The following is a 22,472-nucleotide window of genomic DNA, read 5'->3' on the forward strand; positions in this document are numbered from 1 at the left end:
AATTTTTTTCTCCTGTTGAATTGTTTCAAGATTTATTCAGTGTGGACTGTATATATATATATATATATATATATATATATATATATATATATATATATATATATATATATATATATATATATTAGGAAATACTGTGAACATCAATTGGAGAACATTAAAAATAATATAATTTTAGAGAAAGGCTGATAATTCTTATATGGAATATTTGATAAATTTTGACTATATGCCCTAGAAAAAAGTCACACGTCCATGTTGATAATTTTGAGGTCTTAGAAATGTGTTCCATATACTCTACAGTAGTCATTTTATAGGGTTAAGAAATGAGCCTGCAATAGGAGGGAAATAACACAGCCCCTAACATCATTTCACCAAATAAACCTTTCAGTGGAAATGCACATCACTATATATATCATCCAAACCTATAAGGCATGTGGACTTTTGACAGATTAGTTTGATTGTAAAAGGACACTTTAGATTTGCTCAGCAGCAAGTGAGAACCGGCTGCAGTAAGTGGCCGAGTGTGTGTGTGTACGACTCCCGCAATCCATTGAGGCTTTGAAGTAATTCCCTTTTCACATGGCCATGCCCGCAGGCAAGGTTCTCACACTCAGCCGAGCCAGACACTTTTGTCGGCATTTTCCATCCATTGCCAGCCAGTTGTCGCGAGCGAGAGGGAAGGTTGTGCAGGGATTGAGCGAAATCAGAGGAGGAGGGCGTGCAAGCGAGGGATGAAGTGATTGTTTAGCATGAAGGAGAGGCGGACGACATCCATCAACCGCCACATAACCATATAAGATAGCTCAGTCACACGTGAAAGTTAGTGCAGGTTACAGTTAACACATACATGCTTCTATGTTAAAACTCAGACATGGATTTGGACTGAGACCTGACTTTGAGTTAAATGACTCTTACCTTTCTTTATATAGTGAGTCTTTAAATATTATATAGCTTGAACAGAATAAATTAAAGGGGTATTTCACCCAAAAAATACAATATATTATCTATTTATTCCTCAAGTGGGACTCTTTTGAGTTCTTTCTTCTATCAAATACTGTAACCATTGACATCGGTAGTAGGAAAAACACATACGGAAGTCAATGGTTACATGTTTCCAGCTTTCTTTAAAATATTGTTTTTGTGTTCAACAGAAGAATGAAAGCAGGTTTTCATTCAGGATGTCTCTGTACATTGCTGCATTCATCTTTCCCTCAATCCTGATTAGTCTTCCAGTTTCTGTTGCTGAAAAACATCCCCACAGCATGATGCTGTCACCACCATGCTTCACTATAGAGATGTATTAGCCTGGTGATGAGCATTGCCTGGTTTTCTCCAACGTAACGCCTGACATTCATTCCAAAGCGTTCAGTTTTAGTCTCATCAGACCAGAGAATTTGGTTTGGTCTGAGAGTCCTTCAGATGCCTTTTGGCAAATTCCTGGCGAGGAGTGGCTTCCGTCTGGCCACTCTACCATACAGGCCTGATTGGTGGATTGCTGCACAGATGGTTGTCCTTCTGTAAGGTTCTCCTCTCTTCACAGAAGAATGCTGGAGCTCAGACTGCGTGACCATCGGCTTATTGATCACCTCCCTGACTAAGGCCTTTCTCCTTGATCACTCAGCTTAGATGGCCGGCCAGCTCTAGGAAGAGTCCTGCTGGTTCCAAACATCTTCCACTTACGCATGGTGTAGGCCACTGTGCTTATTGGAACTTTCAGAGCAGCAGAATTTTTTTCTGTAACCTTCCCCAGCCTTGTGCCTAAAGACAATCCTGTCTCAGAGGTCTACAGACAATTCCTTTGTCTTCATGCTTGGTTTGTGCTTGGACATTCACTGTCAGCCCTGGGCCCTTATATAAACAGGTGTATGCCTTTTCAAATCATGTGCAATCAACTGAATTTACTATTTTACTGAACTCGAGTTAAGCTGCTGAAACATCTCAAGAATGATCAGTAGAAACAGAATGTACCTGAGCTCAATTTAGAGCTTCACAGCAAAGGCTGTGAATACTTCTGTACATGTGATTTTTAATTTTAATAAATTTGCAACAATTTCAAAAAATCTTTTTTTTCACATTGTCATTATGGGGTATTGTGTGTAGAATTTGAGGAAATTAATTAATTTAATCCATTTTGGAAAAAGCTGTAACATAAAAAACATGGGAAAAGTGAATCATAATGAATACTTTCGGGATGCACTGTATATTATGACCAAGCCCCTCCCCCGGAGTATTGTCAGTTTATATTGATCAATAATTGGCTCTTTTACTAGAAGGTGGTGATTTATTCAGCATATCAGCATTAAACTGGTCCCATTCAAATCTATACAAGTGCCATGTCTGGTTTAATCTATCATCTTTGTCTAAATGCGATGTAGTTGCTATCAGTAGAGTACAGTTTCATCTTTCTCAGTGTATAATCCATCTTGCAAATACAAGCCAATGTAAAACCTTCCAACCTCCTTTAGCAGACCAAAACATGCTACCCTCATGTCCTTGATGACTGAGTCATTTTAAAGTTCACACAGACACAAACATGTTGTTTATACTTGTAGAATTGAAAAAAACAACTTTTCATTTGTCCTGTTGTCGTGAGTAGCTCAAGTGCATGGAGCAAATCAGAAATCGGTTAGACGTCTGTATACTACATTCAGTGCCAGTGATAATAGTTTCTATTTTCTTTTGACTTGACACGACACTCACATCTGATATAGACATACACAACACTGTGTATGACATACACAACGATGATGACAGAAGACCAAGGAAAATGTGATTTATTATCATGTCAAGACTACTTTTTTAGTTCTTTGGGGAAATGGAGCAGATCAATTTGCTTATTAGACTATCATTTATAGTATGGTTATATATGTAAAAAAAAAAAAAAAACAGTACAAGCTGTCCACAGATGCTTTTGTTAGCATCAGTCATGTCCTTTAAATAACACACACACATTCGACTGTTTTCTTCTCTTGCAGACAGTCGCTGTCTTCAGCATGACTGTATATTTCAGAACAGTTTGAATGGAGCTCTGAGAAAGAAAAAAAAATGAGATAGAGTTGTTTTGTCGATAGAGAAAAGTCTCTTTTCCGCCAATTTCCTGGCCAATTTCCTTCAGCTGCATTTTCCCTAGTCTCTGGAGTTGACAAGTATACTCCGAGGCTTCTCCCTTGAAGCTGCTACAAAGTGCTATGCTTCATTTCACAATTCATCCTCAGTGCTTTCGAGTTATTGTCCTCTTTAGGTTTCAGGCTACGTTTCATTTCTGTCCTATAAGTTACAGGATCATGATGCAAAAGTTATTTCGTTGAAAAAAAAAGGTAACAAAATGAAATGGTACAAGACCTGCTGCTTGTTTGAGCCAGGATATGCTAGTGCCATCATTAGTTTTTAGGGGGAATGTAATTGTTTTTGTTTGTTTATTTATTTATTTATTTATTTATTTATTTATTTATTTATTTATTTATTTATTTATTTATTTATTTATTTGTTTATTTGTTTATTTATTTATCTATTTATTTAATTTGTTGTTAATAATAGTATTATTATTATTATTATTTATTTGTTTGTTTGTTTGTTTGTTTGCTGTTGTTGCTATTAGTATCATCATTATTATTTATATATTTATTTTTGTTAATTATTTATTATTATTATTATTATTATTATTATTATTATTATCATTGTTGTTATTATTATTATTATTATTATTATTATTATTATTATTATTATTATTATTCATTCACTCATTCATTCATTCATTTTCTTTTCAGCTTAGTCCCTTTATTAATTAGGGGTTGCCACAGTGGAATGAACCACCAATTTATCCAGCATATGTTTTACACAGTGGATGCCCTTCCAGTTGCAACTATTATTTATTTATTTATTTATTTATCATTGTTGTTGCTGCTATATTTATTATTATTATTATTATTATTATTATTATTATTATTATTATTATTATTATTATTATCATTATTATTATTATTATTATTATTATTATTATTATATACAATTGTATTTATTTGTTTATTTATTTTATAACTATTGTTATTGTCACTATTATTATTATTATTATTATTACTATTATTATTATATTTATTGTTATAGTGTTTGAATGTATTGTAAATCTACATTTACACTGGCAATTTCCCATTTCATTCAGTGTACGTTCCATTCCTATAAATTGTATGTAATTTGGAACAACATTTGAGTAATTTCATTGTACATGCATATAACATTGAATGCTGTAATTATCAACGGAAACTAACAAGATGTTCCATTTAGTTGTTGACACAAACTGCTTGTGTCCTAACTTTGTTTGAATTGTGTTGGAATGTCTTATATGTCCTTTGGCGCATCGTTAGTACAAACTTGGCACTGTTTTTATATCTGGCATATTATCGTACTGGCTTATTACTTAGATTTGGCTGGAAGTGTTGTGTTATATCCAACTCAGGGTAAATAGATTATATAGCTTAGTCTGTCTTTGCAAATTGATAGGACGGTAAACAATTATGAGGAAGCAGTGGGTAGAAAAAAAGGAAGTGGTTTGAAAATAATCCAAGCTTGATTCACACTTGGGTTCTTTACACATCACCACACACATTTGTTTGTCAAACAAGTGATTAGGGTGTTGTGTTGGGTTTGTTTGTTCTGAGCCAACACATGAGACAAAGGACTATTCAAAGGAAATACTAAACTTTAAATAAAACTGTAAATACCTCTTAAATGGGAGGATAATACACAGTTGTTATCTAGATCAGTAGGTCAGTACATTCTGTTCTTAAAAATCAAGAAAGTCTAGCCAGTTCGATACCAGCTCAAACCAGGTTGGGTGCAGTAGAACCGGTGGGTTACATTTGGTGGCTTGTCCGGGATGGGAGTGAGGTTTAGGGGGGTGAGTGTAACGGAGACCAGTTAGCAAAGTGCTATGCAGGTTAACTTTACTCCTTTGACCTCAAAAGGTGCTCTAGTGACAGACGGGTTAAATTGGCATTGATAATTAATGCTAATATTATGAGTGATTGAATTCCATATAATTAAATCATTCAGATATTCAGTAAATCATTCGAATTTTCTGGTTTGGGATCTGTAGAGCTGCGCATCGATGGATTTGCTCTTCAGTGTTTGGACTCTCAGTAGTGATTATTAAACCACACTGAACTGAGCTAAACTGAACTGAACTTAAACACTGAAAACTGAACTGACACTTTCAATTTACTATGATCTTCTATGTGAAGCTACTTTGACACAATCTACATTGTATAAGCGCTATGCAAATAAAGGTGAATTGAATTGAAATTTGTACATGCAATTTTTCATGTCTTGCAATTCTTGCAAACTGAATCTGGTCCATATTAATAAACCTATTGCATAAAATAGTAGTAGTAGTAGTAGTAGTAGTAGTAGTAATAATAATAATAATAATAATAATAATAATAATAATAATAACAATAACAATAACAAAACAAAATGTTTACTCCTTTTTCTTCAAAAAGGAAAAGTAAAGAGGAAATATTGTGTCTATTGAATTAAATTCATCCTGAACAGGAACTTTGAAACTAGAATTAAATCGGTTAGAGCTGTGGTTCTCAACCATCTGCCACAATCTGTCTTTATATTGAACACTTTGCTTGTCATAAATTGTATTGCAAGATGCTCTGAATTAATTTGTCAGATTCCAAATTTTGGCTCTCACTTGTATGGTGTCTGTGAATTGTCAAAACACCTCTCAAAAAAGCTTGCTACGGATTGCAAAGACTTGAGATTGAATTGATTTTTTTTTTTAACATGCAAACATTTCTGACAGGAATTTCAGAGTTGGTGCGCAAATCCAATCATTTAGACTGTAATCTGAAAAAAATGCACATGCCTTTCCTTTTTAGTTATTTAGTTTCGACTTAATTATTTTATAATGTCGTAATACAGAGCCATACACTGACAGCAAAGGTATTTTTGTTCTTAATTCAAGAATAGTCTGAAATAAGGAACCAGCAGTGACACAGCTTTCCTTTTAATAAAAACCAAGCATACAATAAAAATTTGTGATGAGAAAAAAAAAAATACAGTGCAATGCAAATGCTCTCACAAGCTCTACATTTCAGTATTCAAGTGCATTTTGATTCTGCTTAAAGGGGTGGTCCACTACGATATCATATTTTAATCTTTAGTTTATCTGTAATTTAGCTGTGTGAACATAAACAACACCTGAATGTTATAACCTCAAGACATTGGCTTTTACAGAGTTAGCTTAGCAAAGCCTACAGTGAATGAAGTTTGGGGACTATAAAAATGAGAATTATAAAAAATAGCTATCATTTGACAATGGACAGCTTCCAGAATTTCTTCGAGTTCAGTGCTGGATTCGGCAAAAAAAAATCCTGAGCAGCTCCAATCATAATGGACGAAGTTGTGAATTGTAGTCACAACCTGTAAGTATTTTTATTTGTTAAAATAGATCTATTACATGCATAGTGTCTAGTGGTAAATTGTAGCAAGGAAGCAAACAAGGATGCAAACAAATGCTGTTTAGCACTGTTAACAAATTAGCTACAAATTCCTATTTATCCGACACCCAGAATCTTCCACAGTGCTGCAGTTTCTCTCTGCAGCCGCTTTCCATGCATTCTACATCTCTAATAACGAATTCACAAAAGATATATGAACGTTTTATATTACTTACACATTACTCACACAAACACACAAGTGGAAAGGGCTAACTGTGTGAATGATACAGTCTGTGATCTATTTCCATGCAAATTTTTGAAGCTTTCTGTGGATTTCGTTGCACAGCAGAGCGGAATTGCTTATCGAATCAAGTTTCAGATCCACAAACATCCATTTCATACTGTTACGAGTTTAAGATGTTTAAGTGGGATGTTGTAACTGTGAGACAGGTGTAATGTGTGCGACAGATCAAAGATGAGGCAGGAATTATTCATTCATTTTCTTTTTGGCTTAGTCCCTTTCTTAATCCGGGGTCACCACAGCAGAATGAACTGCCAACTTATCTAGCACGTTTTTACACAGCAGATACCCTTCCAGCTGCAACCTATCACTGGGAAACATCCACACACACTCATTTACTCACATACACTACGAACAATTTAGCCTACCCAATTCACCAACCCGGCAGTCTTTGTAATGTGAGGGAAACCATAACACTCAGAAAAAACCCACACTAATGCGGGAAGAACATGCAAACTCCACACAGAAACACCAACTAACCCAGCCGGGGCTCAAATCAGCGACCTTCTTGCTGTGAGGTGACAGCACTACCTACTGCGCCACTGCATCACCTAGGCAGGAATCAATTCTTTATGTAAGCATTTTTTTACTCAATAGTTTAAACAATACGTAACAATAATAAATAGAAAAAATAAATAAACATTTAAAATTATTCTCTTTAAACAAAAACAATAAGTGTAAGCCAAATCAAAGAAATTAACAAAACAAAACAATCCTTAAATCTAAAGTCTGAACTAGGCGACAAAAAAAAAAAAAATGATGGAAATAAAAACGGAGATATTCAGTGTACACGACACACGAACTAAACTAATTAAACTACAAAAATAAAAATTACACAGGTGGCAAAACTCTCAAAATAATCCATCTAAACCAAAACAACTGTCAAAGGCTTAGTTTAGAATCACACAACAACCATCAAATTATTTTACTTAAAGCCAATCAAGTTTCACAGTAAACTCAAATTACCACAATAACCTGAGATCATAAATCCCTAAACAGCCTAAGCATGTCAAAAACAAATTGCATGGAGCACAAAAGGTACGCCGAGGCAGAGTGCACACCACACACTGGTCTGTCGATGAATGAATAAGAAACCTGAGGGTTGAGTAAGAAGCGGAGACGTGAGAAGTGAGAAAAATAAATGCACAAAGAAAAAAAAAACTAACATCAAACATAACAATACATATGAAGCTGTTTCTTTTCTGAGGCATCACCATCAGTATCATATACTTGTTGCATTTCTCATCGCAGACAGATCATACATGTTGAACTCTGCATATGTTTGCGGTCAGCTATTTTCCTTGACTTCTGCCTCGGATCACACTATGGCTCGGCGAAGCAGCGCGCCATGTTTAACGTTATTATAGCAGACTGACTCGCATAAGCTGACACTGACTGATCTTGTTGCACATAGTGCGGTCTCGCCCAATTCATCTGTTTTAAAAGAAACTCCCTCCAATTTATCTGCCGCCTCTGAGCCCGGACAGCATGTTTATGCCCTGATAAAGTGCGCAAAGCTAAGAGTTTCCCCCCAATCATTAGCATTAGCCATTCCCCCTAGTCCAAAACCTGCTCAATATTTACACCAGAGAGGATCAACAGATTTTTTTCTGCGGGGTATGTTGGCTAAACTACAATCCCGACGCCAAACCGTCAAAACCAACCACACATCTGTACCCATCACCTCCAGCGTCCTCTATGCTGAAAAATGCCCCCAGAATGGCTTTTTGAAGTGGGTAGAAAAATCTCAGTGGGGTAAATATTAATTTAGGTAGTTGAGCCGGCAGTTTGGGATGCGAGGAATGGAAGCAAAAAAAAAAAGGATCTTCTCCACTGCCATTATTTAGAGTGCGGATGGGGCCGCTCTTTGCCTGAGTCTGCATTCATAAATCTCTTCTTGGCTCCATGAATGTAATCAGGTGCTTTGCAGAGGACACACACTGGCACAACACACTCCATCTCTCTTGTCAACAGCCGAAGCAACTCTATGGAGCGGTGTGATGGTGAAACTTGCACTTTTGGAATAAAAATATATATATATATAAGAGTGGGTTACGCATAAAGCAGAATCCTTTGGTTATTTTTCTACTCAACCTTTTTGAAGCAATGTTTTTCCCTGCCATGTTTTGCAAAAGAAAGAGGACAGGGTTCAAAGAGTGGGCAATAAGAACAGTGTTGTTTGTGGTGTACGTCAATGCGCATGTTGATCTTTTTACAAATGTAGGCATCGGCACTTGCTTTAAAGATTGTCAAAGGCCCGAGCATGAAAAGTACCATCTGTCTAAACTACAGTAGCATGGCTCTTTGACACCTCTTTATTCTGTTTCATCTTCACTTGCTGCACATTGCTCTCTCTCTCTCTCTCTCTCTCTCTCTCTCTCTCTCTCTCTCTCTCTCATACTCGTTTTTTTACCGTCATGCTGCCTGATCACAAATCCATTTGAAGAGTTGCTCTGTGTTAAGTTTTGCTGTCTTTTGTTCTTCTTTTGGCAGTATTTGAAAACTTTTGCTACATTTTATTTCAAAGTCTATGCCATTGTAATAATCAAAAGGATTAATTAGTTGTTAAAGTATTTTCATGTTGCTGTTACAAACTTTTTTTTTCTAAAAAAAAGAAATATTTTTATTTCAATATTTAATATGTTATTAACAAATCTCATAGTAGAACAGTGAGATACAGAACTTTGGAAAGTCAGGGACATCTCAGAGACATAATTTTGCTAAATAAAACACACACAGACACACACACAAATAGATGAGAAGTAGCAGTGCGATATGGCTGTATATTGGCACTGTTGGGAGGCGTGCGTTGCCACTAGGTTGCAGGCCGAGTGCTTTAGTGTGCCACCAGTGACGATATACAGCCACATTGCACTGCTGCGAGCATGATATTGCGTTCATACAGCATTATACAGCATTGCATTTGACGCCATTATTGTGTATATAAAAAAGAGATTCAAACATGGAGAGTCCCAAAAAATTACTTTTGTATAAGGAACTACTTTCTTCTGCCATTCATTCACATCTGAAACCATTGCTACTTCACACACGTCACTTTAGAGCTAGTGTTTGAATGATTATCTACATAATGTCTAACGTGATGACAAAACAGCTGATGTTGCTCACATTTTAAGATTATAAAGCTAAACTGCATGAAATGCCATCAGTCTACAGAGATTTCCCAATATTTCTTTGTTGCAATCAGGATTTCACAATAAGTGACCCAGAACAAGTCAAAGCAAAGCAAACACGACCAGATTACTATGGTAAAAACGCAGCACTACAACATACAATGAGAGAGATCGACTTAGAATGTCGCTTACTTGTTTTATAATGATTTGATCAGCTGTAATTTGTAAGTTTTTGTCCCCTAAGCAGTTATTATGCTCTCTTTGTCGCCATCTTGTGGTGGAACGTCAACCCTCTTTCCTCTGCTCAGTGACGGCTAGTGGCTGCCGATGGGCTGAATCTCCGAAATGATATATATGTGTTTTATCCTTATAAATAAACTGCATAGTTGCAATCTAAACAACTACATTCTAAAAAAATTAATTAAACTGAATTCTAAAAAAAAGTCTCAAAAGTACATTATGTTGTCCAACAGCTGAGCTGCAATATTTGTCAAACTGTAGTGAGTCTATTGATCTGCTGTCACTCTATGTGCGTGGAGTAATACACAAGGGTGAAGAGGCTGTATGAGTGATGTTATTGCAGAATATCGCATGCCTATCAGCCAATAAGATGCGAGACGCAGAACTGTTGTATCTATCTATCTATCTATCTATCTATCTATCTATCTATCTATCTATCTATCTATCTATCTATCTATCTATCTATCTATCTATCTATCTATCTATCTATCTATATATATATATATATATATATATATATATATATATATATATATATAGACATATTTTTTCTCATTATTCATTGCGACTTTTGTTCAAACTATTCTTTTTTTTTGCATACCATATTTTCGACAAGCTGTTAAAATATAATATTGATGAAAGTGAAATATGAAATTTAGTACACTCATTCACATTGTCTCATTTTTGCATAAATATATGTTACATTGAATGACAATGGGGTGTTTATTTAATTTTATTTTCACAGAAGTGAACTGATATATAATCATACAATTTTTATGTGGTTTCTGTGCATATACATTACATATAAATTGCATATAAAATATCTAATTCATCTGATGTAGACACCAAAATGGGGAAAAAAAAAGTTCTGACCATGTTTCTTTTTTGTTCTTTATCCTTTGCTTCCACCCTCTTCCGACTGGTCTTCCTCTGAATTTGTCTTCATGTTTCTCCTATATAGGTAAGTTTTTATTTTTTTTTTATTTTTAAAATATTCCACAATGCGTTTGTGTGGCTTATTAACCTTTTAATACTCTATCATGGTTTCATACGTGTTGAGAAAACACTTGTTGTTTGGAAAAGTCTTGCTGGTTTACCTTTTCTACAGTTGTTTTGAATAGTAAATTCAAAGACCACCTTTTCAGAACTACTTGGCAAATGTTGAGCTGTCATATAGCATTAAAGAGCATTAGCTCCATTTATTAAATGTATTATTCTATAATTTATTAGATTTCTAATTTAAAACGATCTTGAAATGATCATTGTGAGATAAAATTGAGGATGCATCTTTATTTTTATGTGGACGTGGATTCTTGCTGAGACTAACTACAATCCATTGCATTTTTTCTTAGTTTATTTTGTCGTTTTTGTGGGAAACGTGGCATAATACATGCAGAATTCATGATAAATTGTTAAAAGGCATACACAACACATAAGAAGGCTTTCAGCTCACAAATTGCTTAGAGCACAAACATTATATATTTCTCATTTACCTAAAAGCTGCAGCATTGCTTTTTTTTCTTTGTTTGTGTAAAGAGAGCCAGTGATTATTTAACATACACAGGTCTATGGATGCAATATTTATCGATGACAGAAACTTATCTAAGCAATAAAAAGCTTATTTTTTTGCCTCATAAAATCTGCAAATTCAAAAGTAGCACTGAATATTAATTTGCTGCAAAAGCAATTCCAAAATACGCTGTGCTGAGCTCAGTGAAAGATAAATCTGAGATGGCAGATAATGTGCAAGTTTAATGTACAGTAAGTGTACTACTTCAGTACTGAAAGCATTGATAAGATTTGTTTTGATTATTTAAAAATAAGCTATTCCCTGTTATGCATATTTGCAATATGTCTAAGCATCAGGTGAGTCATTTATAAAATGTTATGTCAGTTGATATGTCTAAACATATTCATGTGGGAAAAAAATGTAAGCACATGAAAACATGCAGTAATTTTCCTTCGGCTTGGTCCTGAAAACTGTCAACATTTTCAGTGGGTCGCGGAGTGATTGGTCAAAAAAACAACAAAAGTTTAATTTTTTACTTATTTTGCTTATACCGGACTTTTATTTTGAAATTCGTGCACGACAACCCTACCGTTTGGCATGTCAAATTTCATTTGATTATTGCAACAAATTGGTCGAAGTGCAAGTACGACCCCGAATATGTAAAGTATGGAGATATATATATATATATATATATATTGACAACAAAAAAAACTTCAGTTAAATGACAGCAATAAAATATAGTTTATTTGTAGTTCTCATGATGTATCTGTCACTACTTGTTTATGTTTACAAATAAATACAAATTAAGTATAATTCCTAAATTTGGGTCGCGACTTGATGACCATGTAAAAATAAGGGTCCCATGGCCAAACCAGTTGAGAACCCCTGATCTAGTGGGTCTTTTCATCTTTCTGTGCACATTTGTAATTTCAGGAGACTTAGCTTTGGCGAGGAACGGTGTTTGAAAGATACTGTGCTAACAGATAGCATTTAGGCAGATCACCTACAGCACCTTTCACAGGTTGCATGAAATACCATACATGTCACCCATTTTATTTGCATCAGTATCTCTTTAAAATTGTTAATGGTTGTTGTAAAACCCATATTGGCCTGCCAATAGTTAAATAGGCTTTTTTTTCTCCAGCATTCATTGTCCTTCTCAACGCAATCAAGATTCCTTATGCTTCCCTCCTAATCCCATTTTTTGCGCAGCGTTTTTTGATATCCCGCGGGGCAGAGGAATTACTGTGGAAATTACTGCTCTGCAAGCTTTCTTTTTTCCATCCTGTCAGAGCATAGAGTGATCAGCTGTTGTAACACAGATATCAGGTGGTGTGTTTTGTTTTTGTCACTTTAAATCTCATAACTTTTTGGTGCACTTTGAAACATCGAATAGATATGTAAATGACATATAATAGAGACATCAACAATAAATGACCTCGAATGAAGCGTTGTACAGCAGGTATATTTGATTCAGTTAGTAGCTTTAAATTTCAGCAGCATTTTCTTACTAACAATTAAAATTCGAGTTTATGGAGTTGTTAGACATTACTTTTTGATTTCTAGACATATGAAAACATAATTCGGCATTCACTAAAGACAAGAAAGCCACTTATGAGAAGAAAATTGTAATTCCAATGCTAAATATTGAAACAATGTGGAGCTGGTCCTTGAAGCAAATATGTTCCCTGTAAGCATGTGAGTATGTGAAATTGTTGGAATCTAGCTTAAACAGGGGAGCAGGCCGTACTTTCTGAATGTTGCAAATTGAGCTGCTGCTGTAGTTGCTAGGTAACCATACATTCCATCCATTCTCATGATTATACGAAATGCAATAGAGTGCTGCAGGTACAGTATGTCGTATTTTTGTTGCCAGAACCTGGAAATTAAGTAGCGTTTTAAGGCTTCTGCTTCCGTCATTCTGAGGTCAGTTGTTTTGTTTTTGTTTTTTCACTGAAAGAATAGCTTTGTATTGTTATATTGTTATGTGACCAATGTGTAGTCTTGGTATACACTACCTGACAAAAGTATCGTTGTCGATCTCAGTTGTTAGAGCAACAAATAACGACTTGACATCTAGTTGATCATTTGGAAAAGTGGCAGAAGGGAGATTTTTCTCATAAATCATCTGATGAACTGCATCCCAATCATCACAAATACTGCAGAAGACCAATTGGGGTTACATTCAGTATGGGGGCGTGCAAGAGATCTGCAGAGTGGATGGCAACATCAACAGCCTGAGGTATCGACATTTGTGCTTCCCATTACATTACAAACCACAGCAGAGGGCAAATTCTTCAGCAGGATAGCGCTGCTTCTTATACTTCTGCCTCCACATCAAAGTTCCTGAAAGCAAAGAAGGTCAAGGTGCTCCAGGATTGGCCAGCCCAATCACCAGAAATGAACATTATTGAGCATGTCTGTCATTTATTCTATACTTTACATTATTTCTGTTAAGTGACAAGACTTTTGTCTAGACAAAGTCAGACCTTACTGTTCTAATTAAATCATTAAAAATCAAGGCATGATCATTTTTTATTTTGGTAAAATTAGCATAATCTATAATCTATAGCATTTATATAAGTCACTTCCGAATATGATCTACCAAATGATCAACTTGAACTTATTTGTTGTTCCTAAAACTTGGATAGGCGACAAGACTTTTGTCAGGTGTTGTAGACTATATCAGTTGTATTTAGGGTTAAAACATGTTAAGATGGCGAAGCAGTGGGGTAGTAGGTAGTGCTGTCGCCTCACAACAAGAAGGTCGCTGGGTCGCTGGTTCGAGCCTCGGCTCACTTGGTGTTTCTGTGTGGAGTTTGCATGTTCTCCCTGCATTCGAGTGGGTTTCCTCCGGGTGCTCCGGTTTCCCCCACAGTGCAAAGACATGCGGTACAGGTTAATTGGGTGGGCTAAATTGTCCATATTGTATAAGTGTGTGTGTGTGGATGTTTCCCAGAGATTGCGGGTTGCGGCTGGAAGGGGCATCCGCTGTGTAGAAATGTGCTGGATAAGTTGGCGGTTCATTCCACTGTGGCAACCCCGGATTTAATAAAGGGACAAAGCCGACAAGAAAATTTAATGAAATGAACGTTTTATGATTATCATAATGGAAAATCATAAACACAGATATTTTATGCAGTGATCCATAAAGGCATTGTAAAAACCATGTTGGGTTATTACTGAGGAGTTCTAAAGTATAAGTTTGGCCTGCAAAAGTGATATCATTGCAGTCTTACATTAGGAGTTTTTAAACAAAGTGTAATGTGATGCATGATCAAAATAGGTTCAGATTGTGGTTAGATTAAAGTTAGACATTCTTTCTGTGATATACATCATCACTGTCAGATGATGTCCTCTTAAATCCAAACGTTGCATGTCAGCGAATGAGAATCATGAAGCATATGTTTGATGTTGTAAAAAAAAATGTTATGCAATGCCTATTTAAAGTGGATCTATTATGCTCTTTTTACAAGATGCAGTATAAGTCTCAGGGGTCGCTAGAATGTTTCTGCAAAATTTTAGGTCAAAATACCCTTAAATCTTTTATTATGTCATGCTGTAGATGCACATATTTGAGTGGAAGATAAAACGGTCACATTTTGGGAGTATAAATTCAAAAGAATTTCTACTCCTGCCCATTCCCATACCAAAAGACACATAAGATATATATATATATATATATATATATATATATATATATATAAACACCACAAAGTTCACATGAACACAGTTGTTTATGTATGTTAAGATAAACATGTATATGTATATATACAATAGAATTGTAGTATACTGCAACTACAAATTAATGATAGAAAATTATGTAAGTAGCATAATTAGAATATTTTTCTTACAAGAATGTGGTTATTGTTACTGACATATGCTAAAAAAAATCAGCTATTCAACCCTTATGGGCAGGGCTTGTGATGTCATTGATGTGGGAAATCTGGAACAGCGCATTTCAGACACTGCATCTGATTTATGGGGATTATAAAAAGGAGTGGGTGGATTTTTACTATTATAGGCTGGTTGTTTACACACACTGTGGGCACACATCAGTGTTCATACACCATGTACAAGTAATTTTTGCATAATAGGTCCCCTTTAAGGCTGTGAGACCAGATGAGAATTCCTAGATTAAGACACTCAACAAATTAGCATTAACAAACATAGTGTTTCTTAAGTACGGAAATATGTGTGGCATTACTTGGGGTATTTATTTATTTGAAATTCTGACCAGAAGTTATGTAGCAATATATTTTTTTTAAAAGAAATACCACATGCCTGGATTTATTTCATTCATAAAGTCTGCCATTTCTGTTTTGACTGTCAAATACTAAAACAGTATGGAGCTAAATTAGTAAAAAAAAAAATATATATATATATATATATATATATATATATATATATATATATATATATATATATAAATATACATATATATATATATATATATATATATATATATATATATATATATATATATATATATATATATATATATATATATATATATAAATTCACAATTCACATAAAAAATGCAATTTTTAAATTCAAAACACAATTCATAAAGACAACACACAATTCACAACTAAAAATCAGATTTGTGTATTCTTGAATCGTGTTTTGAATTTACGAATTGTATTTGTGTATTTTTGAATCATGTTTTTATTTCTCCAAATTGGATTTGTGTATTTTTGAATCCTGTTTTGAATTCACTAATTAGTTTTGTGGATTTTTAAATTATGTTTTGAACTTATAAATTGATTATGTAAATGTATTATTTTTGAGACTGATCTGGCTCCATAACAAAGGCATATAGACCCTTTTCACATTTCTGTGTTTCTCAGCAATCGAAGTCATCATAGTTTTGTAAACCCAGAGAACAGTCAATGGGGAAACTACCACAAATACCAATTTACCTTAGATACAAAAGAAAAAAAAAAAAAGACAAAAACTATAGTGTTTCACCACTTTTAAATGAGGGAAAATATAAGAAAATGTGTGAAACAGATAAAAGCAACCAGAAGAGAAAAAAATGTCAAAATGTTACAGTTACGCCCTTAGACGCCTCATTAGAAACACCTTGAATAATTGTTAACTATGTTTTATTGATTTAAATATTTTTACATTGTTTTTAATGCCATCTTTTTAATGCAAGCATGGCCTTAAAAGATCGCTTTAAAGATGTAAATATGTTTTAATATTAATATTAAAAACTGTCAAGGTGTTTAAGAATCAAATGAATGTTGATATGCATCTTGTGAAAATGTCTATTGATTGAAAATTAAATTAAATTTAATTTCATTTCATTTAAAAAGTCTATAGATTTTTATACAAGATGCTTTGCAACATTCATCTGATTTTTAAATAAGGTTTAAGGATTTTTAAAGGATTCTTAAATGATTCTTTAAGGATTTTTAAGGATTTTTTGTGAATCAGTGGTTCTTCATGGTTTGTAGTGTACACAAAGAAGATCATTTTATAAATGATGTAAATTGACAGTCTCAACACATTTAAAGCTTTTAGCTATTACTTAAAAATTGAAACGTTTTAATAGTTTTTAATATTTTAGTCCTCATAAATAGTCCTCTTCATTGTACCATAAACCGTCCACTGTAGCTTTACCTGCAGTAAATATACTACAGATGCAGACTTCAAAGCATTAATATGCCCTGATCTCTACAACACTCTCACTGCTCTTGTTCTCTCTCTCACACGGATATCATCAAACGCGCTCTCAGGTAGCTCTGTCTCTCAAGGGTTTCTGGGAAAAGTCACAGTCAGGGTCAGCAAATAAGTACCACTGTTTTCTCACATTTCAGATATTTTTTCACATATCTGCATAAACGGAGAACGGCGAGGTGTGACCCAGTGCTAACTTTCTGCTAACTCGCAGAAAATAACAAACAGCATTGTTCCAACACTGTACGGCCCAGTGCAGAGCCACAAACGCTAGACAGATGTTACTAAACATTTATCCCTGAGCATTACTGTTCAGCCTCATGATATCTGACTTCATCTCGTTTATTCATTTTATTTTTCCATTAATATAATGACCAACATGTTCACTTTTTTTTCTTCCATGTGTTGTTTTGTAATCCATGTCGATGCATCTTCTCTCCCACTCACTCCATTGTCTCTTCATCTGTAAATGAAGTCGTGGGAGTGTATATATCTGTATAAATGAGCATTAAAAGCTAAACCATGAAAATGAGTCTTATCTGACACCATATACATCTATTATACACAGCTTTTTTTGTTACGATTTGCTTACATTTTAAAATGGCACAATGCCCCTGCGGCGACGGTTAATGTGATGCCAGTGATGCAGAAGCACATACAAGAATGATTATGATGATGTTGGTAATTATAACGATGAGTTGGAGGATGATAAAGTCATCTTGTCTATGTTTACTCACTTATTTCAATGGAAGCAAGTTCTTTACTGGAACTTTATATGGCAAATAATAAGTACGGTATCGACTCGAATACATTTATGAGTCACTGAGGGAAGCAACAGTCAATTCTTGTGGAGATTCTTAATGTTGACTTCTAGAGTCCCGGTCAGTGCTGTGCATTTTGGCAGGGCATCTGTTTATGTGTGGGTGTTTTATTATGCGAGACCAGAGGCAGGGAACGGCACACAGGGGCATTCAATCAACACTGAGAGACAGCAAGCAAGGTTAATTAATTTGTTAAGCATCTGGTGCTCTATCAAGAGGCTCTGATGAAATATCTGGATTTTTATGTATGCTGATAGCGCGACACATAATGTAGTTTTCCCATATCGCCGACCTTCTATGAATTAACGCAAGCCATCCATCGGTTATTTCTTATGAAATGCAATCTGTTTGTTTGATACTCGAGGAAACTTGGAGACGTGGTCTGGGTTTTGACAGTAAATGCTAATACCCAGCACTGAGATGTCCTGCGGTTTTTACACACAGTTGATGTTACATTTCTTTCTGATGTATTGTTGCTTTTTTTTTTAAGCAGGCAATCTTTTTAAGATTCCTAAGGAGGAATCTAAAGAGACACAAGTGAAACAGTTGTTTTTGTACAGAAAATAAATTGTAGAGATATTAGATTAATGTGAATCGATGTTGATAAGCAACTTAAGTTTGGCCTTCGTTGGGTGTTTTGGGCAAATCTGAAACGTATCATTAAAACTAGAAAATCCATTTATTTTAATAGATAAAAACAATGAATGAATGTTTATACGTTAATTTACTTTAATTTGATTTACGTCCCTAATTAAACATAATTTGAAACAATGAATGTACTGTATGCATTAACAGAATGAAATACAGGAAATAAAATAACATAAAATAAAATGTTAATGTTCATAAACAAAATTTAACAAAAACTATATTAAAACTGAATAAAATATAATACAATGTAATTCCTATCAGTAGGGCCAGACAGAATCTGTAGACATTTTTTGCTATTTCTGCTCAAAAAAATCTGCAGATTCATGTGGAAAGATTTTGGGAGTATCATAACTAAAAACTGTAGATATGAAATAAAACACAAGTGAAACAGTTGTTGTTTACATGCAGCAAAATTGTAGAGTTGTCAGGCTAATGTGAATTGCTGTCAATAAATCAATTAAGTTTTTTTTTTTTTTCATTGGGTATTTTGGGCAAATCTGAAACGTATCATTATAACTAATATATAAACAAGTATTTATTTTAATAAATGAAAGAATGTTTATTAACTGAGATAATATGGAATATAAAAATGTAAGCTAGTCGCCATGTTAATTTACTTTAATTTGATATACTTAACTAATTAAACATAATTTGAAGCAATGAATGTATGCATTAACAGAATGAAATACAGTAAATGAAATAACCTAAAACAAAATGTTAATGTTAATAAACTAAATTTAACAAAAACTATATTAAAACTGGATAAAACATAACACAATGTAATTTCTATCAGTAAAGCCAGACAGAATCTGTGGACATTATTTGCTATTTCTGCACAGAATTAAAATAAAATAAAATAAATAATCTGCAGATTAATGTGGAATGAGTTCAGGAGTAACTTAACTAAAAACTGAACATATGAAATAAAACACTAATGAAACAGTTGTTTACATGCAGCAAAACCGTAGAGATATCAGATTAATGTGGATCGCTGTTGATAAATCAATTGAGGTTATATTTTATTGGGTATTTTGGGCAAATCTAAAATGTATCATTAAAACTAATATATAAAATTTCATTTATTTTAATAAATGAATACAGTGAATAAATGTTTATTTTGAGATAATATTGAATATTACAAATGTAAGCTCCTTGCCACATTAATTTGCTTTAATTTGATATACTCAACTAATTAAACACATAAGTTGAAGCAATGAATGTAAGCATTAACAGAATGAAATGCAGTAAATGAAATAACATAAAACCAAATGGTAATGATATCAAACAAAATCTAATAAAAACTATATTAAAACTGAATAAAATATTACAAAAAATGACAATTTAATCTAAAACAGAACTCAAATACTTGATCAGTACAAGAAGAGGCAGCAAAGATTGTACTCCTTACATAAATTAAGATATTTTAAGATAGAAAAATCACTCATGTGCATGTTTTACGGTTCATACATTCAGTAACTGATATCTTTTCCTTTGCTTTATTGGTTTAATTCACTAAGTGTGAAAAATAAGAGTTGTTTGGAGAAAATTGTAAACCTAGGAGGAAACCGGATGACCATGGCTTTATTATAGTTATACCATAGACAAGTTTTGAGTAAATAGAGTATTCTATCAGATATTTCCCATAAAATGCATCCCAAGTTTTATCCTCTCCTTTCTGGTATTCAATACAGAACTCCTATTAGTAAAATAAATTTAGGGTAGATTTGTACTGTATAATGTGTTTTTGTGTATTATATGTGATATACAGTACTTGTATGCTGCAATCAAATTGCCTATGGGACATATATAAAGACTGACTGACTGACAATTTAATACCTATCATAAGCCCAGACAGAATCTGCAGACATTTTTGTTATTTCTACACAAAATTTAAAAAAAAAAAAAAATCTGTGAATAACTAAAAACTTAATTTATAAAATAAAAATTTAAAAATACCTTTTAGTTTTTAGTTAATGTTTACAATGCAAATCCAGTTAGATTCAGTTGTTTGGTAAAAAAGCAAGTGTTTTATATAATATATCTACTAAAATAATATTAATATTACTGAAAAAATGGAATAAATATAAATTTACACACATTTACACAATAAATAGATCTGCACATGCAGATTACGTATGGGCCTACACGTCACCAATAAAAGCTAGGATGACATGCAAATGTATTTATTACAGCTTATTTAAACATGTTTTGGAAATACCAGGCCCATTTTGTTTATTTTTTGCTATAATAAATTAAGATAATAAACATTATCTTAATCATTATCATTATACACACATAAGTCTATGTGATTCATCTGCTATTCATTACCAAGATGATCTGCATGGATGGATTGAGAATTTGTTTTAACTCTACATGTTATGTTTGGTGTCTGGTCATCTTTCTTTGTTTAGCACTACCTTTAAATCTGTAAGCATACTAGAGCCCTACTAATTCAGCTAATATGTGTTTGCTGTCCATTTATTGTTATAATAAATTAAGATAATAACCATTATCTTAATCATTATTGTTCTACATGCATAAGTCTATGTGATTCATCTGCTATTCATTACCCAGATAGTCTACATGGATGGATTTAGAATTTGTTTTAACTCTACATGTTATGTGTGGTGTGAGGTTTATAGGCCGGTATACATTTCTGAAGGTATGATAACCTTGGATAAAATACAACGGTTTTACGCTATCAGGGTATTGTGGTTATTTCTCTAAAATAAGTTATTTTTAAATGTTATTTTAAAAAAAAACTTTTTTCCCCCAATTGAATCCAGCAGAATTTATTTTAGGAAACATTTATGTCTTAGAACAGTAAACATGTAAGGCTAATTAGCTCAAATAATTCATTGACTTCTGCTTTCTTTAAAAAATACATTAAAAAAAACCCTTACATATACCTTAGGAACGGTACAGCCAAGAATTTTAAGTCTTCACTTTTCCAAACCGCTGTAAACCTTAAAACCGGTTATCATCCCATACCTAGTCTGGTCATCTTGCTTTATTTAGAGCACTACCTCTAAATCTGTAAACATGCTGGAACCCTACTATTTGGGATCTTCATATTCAGCTAATATGTGCATGTTGTTCGTGCACACACACACATATATGCGCACACACACACACACTCAGACTAACAAGGTCAAAAGCTAATATCTTGCCTGAACACTTGGCACCATGGCCTCCTCTCTGATTGGAGAGCTCGCCCCTTTTCTCACTGCTTGAGCTTATACTTTAGTGATCAACCATTGATGTCCTTCTTTCTCTGATAGTGCTGGGCATATTTCCAAGTGTTCCCCACACTAATTAGCCAAAATATCAATAAAAGATTGTTGTATAAATTAAGCATATCCCCCAGACCGCCTCCCCTTTATTTTTCTCTCCGTCAACACCAGCGGATTATTTTTTTCTTCCTCTCTAAAAGTAGCGAGCAAGAAAGTCTGTAATTGGCTAAAAGCTATCCGTATTGATCTTCCTTGAGCCTCATCAATAGCGGTATTAATTATTAGAGTTAATTGTCTCCAGTTTGAGTTCGAGGGCCGAGGGGTTTGTAAGTAGCATATGAAGGAGGAGAGAGATCCAGATTAAACAAAACCTCCCACCACTTCAAATATTCATTGTGAGGAAAAAGAGAGAATAATGATAATTAAGGGAAACGGGAATTCGAAACAACTCTCAGCAGCGGCG

At 33.9% G+C, this 22,472-nt stretch overlaps 1 protein-coding gene across 6 annotated transcripts in view; it reads left to right on the forward strand.

Moving 5' to 3' along the window:
* The window catches only part of ctnna2 (catenin (cadherin-associated protein), alpha 2), a 782,625-nt gene that overhangs the window by 500,233 nt on the left and 259,920 nt on the right, over positions 1-22,472 (forward strand).

The sequence above is a fragment of the Danio rerio genome, chromosome 1, assembly GCF_052040795.2.
Source record: "Danio rerio strain M-AB ecotype USA chromosome 1, GRCz13ab, whole genome shotgun sequence".
Lineage (NCBI taxonomy): Eukaryota > Metazoa > Chordata > Actinopteri > Cypriniformes > Danionidae > Danio > Danio rerio.